This window comes from Haemaphysalis longicornis, unplaced genomic scaffold (genome assembly GCF_048455015.1).
Source record: "Haemaphysalis longicornis isolate Haplotype H1 unplaced genomic scaffold, Haemaphysalis longicornis Haplotype H1 scaffold_5, whole genome shotgun sequence".
NCBI lineage: Eukaryota > Metazoa > Arthropoda > Arachnida > Ixodida > Ixodidae > Haemaphysalis > Haemaphysalis longicornis.
This window is the reverse complement of record NW_027526385.1, coordinates 171,608,488-171,614,396: the sequence shown is the minus strand read 5'-3', so window position 1 is coordinate 171,614,396 and position 5,909 is coordinate 171,608,488. Positions and strand designations below refer to the sequence as shown.

General features: G+C 51.2%; 1 non-coding gene across 1 annotated transcript; it reads left to right on the top strand.

Moving 5' to 3' along the window:
- Positions 1 to 1,066: 1,066 nt before the first annotated feature.
- Positions 1,067 to 1,138, top strand: Trnaa-ugc (transfer RNA alanine (anticodon UGC)). The gene has a single exon. It is a non-coding gene; the product is annotated as a tRNA-Ala (tRNA).
- The last annotated feature ends 4,771 nt before the right edge of the window (positions 1,139 to 5,909 follow it).

Genomic DNA, 5,909 nt, shown 5'->3' with positions numbered 1-5,909 from the left:
TTTACTCGTGTCTGCTACTCCAGCATCACGGAAGAAGCGATGGAAGCAACACTGCCTTCAATAAGTTCTGAGGCCCCAATGCTCAGCATTTACTAGTGTTCCCCTCGCGGGAAGGCGCGGGAATTTTCTTTCCTACTTTCTTACTATCGATCACCAGCAGGCAGGGGTTCGGATGCTTCCTTGCCAACCATAGCCTTTTTGTTCGGTCTTTCAAGTTTTCCTCTTCAAATTTTATGTGTCTCTCCCTCTCGCTCCAAACACAGAGCCCGCACGCTGTTTTTTTTTGTACACGTACATTGATTGAACTTTATGCCTCTGTTTTCTCTTTATCAGCATCGCAACTGTGGCTCCTTTCGATTCCCAACTTTCCTCTTTCCTTTCCACTTTTCTTTCTTTTCTTTTTTCCCCACCTTCTGTTGCGTAGTTACGAGATGGTATTCTTACTTTGCCCCTCTTTTACACACCCTAGAGGTTTTGCTAGCGCGGGTGAGGAGAAAAGAAGAAAGCCTCTTGTGCAAAGTGTGCATAAGGGTTTTTTTTGTAAATTCTAAGATGACCCCAGAAGAAGAAAGGTCCGACTTTCGAAACTGGTGGGTATAATAAGATCCTTGTTTAGTGTTCTCCAAGTGTCGTCACCAAAGTTTTGACCTATGTATATATACGTATATATATATATATATATATATATATATATATATATATATATATATATATATATATATATATATATATATATATATATATATATAAATATATATATATATATATATATATCTATATATATATATATATATATATATATATATATATATTGTCCCTGTGGGATTGTCCCTGAGGAAGGAAGTTCCACTTCCGAAACTGTCGGACTAATTTATAATAAACAAGTTAACCGCAAAGTTGTTCTTATCTTTTACCTGACCGTTTCTTCTGGCCCGTTGCAAAACTCATCGAAATCTATATATATATATTTATATATATATATATATATACATTTATATATATATATATATATATATATATATATATATATATATATATATATACATATATATATATATATACAGTCGCCCAGATAGCCGAATTGGTAAGGCATTCGACATGCAATCGAAAGGCGTGGGTTCGGTCCCCACTCTGGGCGCGTGTTTTTCTTTCTTTCTTTCTTCTGTATATTTAAAAATGTTTACTTAATTAACCGTAGTGAAAAAGAAAAGAGCCTAACCACACCCCTATGCCTCCTTTGGCATTGTAGACTGCCGACCTATCTTTCTATATATTATAAGAGGGTTTTCAGGCTTTATTCTTCAGCCGCACCAGCAGCAGCGGTAGCACCGAAGCATCAAGTCGCGCTGACCAGCAAGTCGAGACGGAGAGCCAACGAGACGAGACTTCTTCTTCGTCCCAGCGATGGCGATGGGACATCCACGAGTTGGTGCCTCTTCCATGTGTGGCTTCTGTGTCACATACCCGCGTATTGCAAATGACCAGTGCTGTCCACGCTCCTACATTATTTAAACGAGTATGGTGTTGGCGATGGTCTTCCTTACAATTGCCCCCGGGAACGAAAGAGCCATCCTGGCGACTCAGGGAGATGAAACTACGACGGGGTCAATGTAAGGCTTGAGGCGCTGAACATGGACTATATCTTTGCCGCGGCAACGCTGATCGGGCGCCGGAGTGAGAGGCTCAACCACATAATTTACTGGAGACGCCCGCTTGACGATGCGGTAGGGACCCTGGTAGCGCGAAAGCAGTTTACCGCTCAAGCCTGGCGACGACACTGGAACCCACAGCCAGACAAGCGACCCTGGTGAGTAGGTAGGAGCGGGAGTCGTTTCGTCGTGGTGCGACTTCTGACACTGCTGATCTTCCGTAGTTAACGATCGGGCCAACTGACGACACTCTTCGGCGTGCTTGGCAACGTCGGAGATGGGCGTGCACTCTGACTCATCGGGCCGATATTGAAGTATGGTGTCCAGTGTGCATGAAGGCTCACGGCCATACAAAAGAAAAAACGGAGAGAAGCCGGTCGTGGCCTGCGTGGCGGTGTTGTATGCGTAGGTCACGAATGGTAGTACTGCGTCCCAGTCGGAATGATCCGCCGCGACGTACATGGCAAGCATGTCACTCAGAGTGCGGTTGAAACGTTCGGTCAGTCCATTGGTCTGAGGGTGATACGCCGTGGTGGTGCGATGGATCGTGCGGCAGGATTTAAGAAGGGCCTCTATAACTTCAGACAGAAAAACCCTTCCTCGATCACTGAGGAGTTCACGCGGCGCCCCATGCCGTAAAATGAAGTGCCGAAGTAGGAAGGAGGCTACTTCGCGTGCGGTAGCAGCAGGCAGAGCGGCAGTCTCGGCGTACCGGGTCAAGTAGTCGACAGCAACAACGACCCATCGGTTGCCATAGGCAGTGCAAGTAAGAGGTCCATAAAGGTAGATTCCTACACGGTCGAATGGTCTTGCTGGACATGGTAAGGGCTGCAAAGGCCCAGTTCCTTGGCGGGGAGGATATTTTCGGCGTTGGCATCGAACACACGAACGGACGTATTGACGAACGAAGCGGTACATGCCTCGCCAGTAGTACCGCAAGCGCAAACGCTGGTATGTTTTGGGGACACCAGCATGGGCGCAATGTGGCTCTTCGTGAAAATAGGCACACATTTCAGAGCGTAGGTGGCGCGGAATTACTAAGAGCCACTTGCGACCTTCGGGTTGGTAGTTGCGACGGAAAAGCAGTCCGTCGCGAAGGGCAAAGTGCGACGCTTGCCGGCGTAGTGTCCGAGATGCAGCGTTCGTTGATGAGCCAGACAGAAAGCCCAACATGGAGGAAATCCAAGGGTCTTTCTTTTGCTCGGACGACATAGAGTGGATCTCCAATGGCGACACGTAGCAGTCGGAGCTCGAGACCCGGTCGCTGTCATGAGGCAGCGGGGAGCGCGAAAGGGCATCAGCATCATTGTGCCGCCGGCCTGAGCGATACGTGACGCGAATGTCATACTCCTGTAACCGCAAAGCCCAGCGCGCTAGCCGCCCGGAAGGATCTTTGAGCGAGGACAACCAACAAAGCGCGTGGTGATCTCTGACAACATGGACAGGGCGCCCGTAGAGGTACGGGCGGAACTTCGCAAGCGCCCAAATAACGGCCAGGCATTCTCTCTCGGTCACAGAATAATTTGTCTCGGCCTTTGTTAGCGTGCGACTTGCATAAGCAACGACATACTCGTCATATCCTGCCTTGCGCTGAGCGAGAACTGCCCCCAAACCAACTCCGCTCGCGTCCGTGTGAATTTCGGTAGGGGCCTCAGGATCGAAATGGCGCAGGATTGGCGGAGATGTGAGGAGATGGCGCAGTTTAGTAAATGCGTCGTCGCAGGCCGTGGACCACTCACAGATGCCGCCTTCTTTGCTGAGGAGCTTTGTCAAAGGCGCGATGAGAGATGCAAAGTTGCGAACGAATCGGGGAAAGTATGAACACAGCCCAATGAAGCTGCGGAGGGCCTTCACAGTTGTCGGCTTGGGAAATTCCGCCACAGCACGTAACTTGGCAGGATCGGGCAGGACACCAGCTTTAGAGACAACGTGGCCAAGGATAGTAAGCTCTCGGGCAGCAAAACGGCACTTCTTCAGGTTGAGCTGAAGGCCTGCGGTCGTCAAGCACGTCAAAATCTGCTCAAGTCGAATCAGGTGCGTCGAAAAATCGGGAGAGAAGATCACAATATCATCGAGGTAACAAAGGCACGTCTGCCATTTGAGTCCACGAAGAATATTATCCATCATCCGCTCGAAGGTTGCAGGCGCATTGCAGAGGCCAAACGGCATAACGTTAAACTCGTACAGGCCGTCAGGAGTAATAAAGGCCGTTTTTGCACGATCAGCCTCTGCCATGGGAACCTGCCAATAACCCGAGCGTAAATCAATGGAGGAAAAGAACTCTGCGCCTTGTAGACAATCAAGGGCGTCATCAATTCGCGGCAACGGATATACGTCTTTGCAAGTTATCTTGTTGAGCCGGCGGTAATCGACGCAAAACCGAATAGAGCCGTCCTTCTTCTTGACAAGTACTACCGGCGATGCCCATGGACTGGTGAAGGGTCGAATCACACCGCGTTGGAGCATGTCCTCGACTTGTTCATCGATTACGCGGCGTTCAGTGGGGGAGACACGGTAGGGACGTTGCCGTAAGGGTGCGTGACCACCGGTATCGATGGTGTGTGCGACTGTGGAGGTACGTCCCAGACCAGTCTGGACAGAATCAAAAGACGTCCGAAATCGGTTCAGCAGTGCGAGAAGCTGGTCTCGTTGGGACGGTGAAAGGTCGGCATCAATGGCGCGAAGGAAGACGTCTGCAGACGGGGAGGATTTTGCTCCTGAAGGAGCACACAGTCCACTGATTTCAAGCGGGGTTGAATCGTCGGGCACAGCCACAGCGACAACAGAATGAACGGTCTCGACATGGCCGACGCACTCTCCGCGTTGCAAGGTGCACGGACACGACCCGTAGTTGGAAAGGAGAAGTGTAGTTTGGCTGTTACGAATGGGAAGCAGGGAGAAAGGAAGCCGAAGACAATGTCGCTGGTGAAACAGGTCAGAAGGCGTAAAGAGTACTGTCGCATTGGACAGAAGTGGGCAGGATAAAGAAGCTAGCACGGCAGAATGAGGAGGAATGCTAACTTCTTCCGTGAGGACCAGTTTGATGGCAGAAGGAGCGGGCGGTTCATCAGCGGTATGATCCATGAACGGGAAGAGCTCTACTTCGGCACGGCCACAGTCGATGACAGCTCTATGTTCAGAAAGGAAGTCCCACCCCAGTATAACATCGTGGGAACAGGAAGGCAGGACAACGAACTGAACAGCATACATGACGTCCTGAATAACGACACGGGCAGTGCACATGCCAGTTGGATCAATGGGATGAGCCGTAGCAGTCCGTAATGAGAATCCAAGATGCGGCGTCCTAACCTTCTTCAAGCGGCGGCAAAGTTTGGCATCCATGACAGAAACGGCGGCCCCAGTATCGACAAGGGCTAAGACTTCAGCGCCATCTATGGTAATACGAATGACGTTTGCGGGAGAGGGCGGAGGCCTTGGGCAGATCGACGACGGCGCAGTTCTTGCCTCCGGAACTGCGGCGCCTAGTTTTCCGCTTCCGTTGGAACAGGACGACGACGCATGGAGATAGTGAGCGGCGTCGCGGAGATGAAGACCGACGGCTTCCGAAGTCACGACTATCGGGCGGCATAGACGTCATCGGCGAATACGCGGTGGATGCCTGCATGAGTGGGGAATGGGCGTAGGAAGAAGCTGCGGCAGGGTTGCGTCCTGTCACCGTGGCGCGGCGGCAATAGCGTGCCACGTGTCCAGGAGCCCTACAGGCAAAGCAAATTGGGCGATTGTCCAGCGTCCTCCAAGGGTTGGTGAGCGAGGGACCAGACAACACCGGCGGACGTAAAGGCCGGGTGGTGGGGAAAACGACGGGGCTCCGAGGCATGTACCTGGCAGCGACTTCAGCGTAAGGTCGTTGAGGGATAGAGTCGGCAAAGTGTATTGGAGCGGCCATCGTCACGGGGTGCATAGAGTCTGCATAAGGCAGGGTTGAAGTCGCTGGAGCTTGGGGTATGGTGGCGGCATAGGGCACAGGGGCAACAACGGGGCTTGACGGCAGTGCAGCTGGGAGGGAGTCAGCGACTTGCTGCTGGATAACGGTCCTGAGTTCAGGGCTGAGAGAAGATTTTTGCTCGGGCACATAGTTGACGATGGACAACTGCCGAGCCACTTCCTCTCGCACAAACTGCTGGATCCGTTGCAACAAGGTACCGTCGCCGTCATCAGCGGCCAAGCTGGAGACAAACTGATTTTCTGCGAGGGGTCGCCGAGTGAGAGCCCTTTGCTTCCGCAACTCGTCGTAACTCT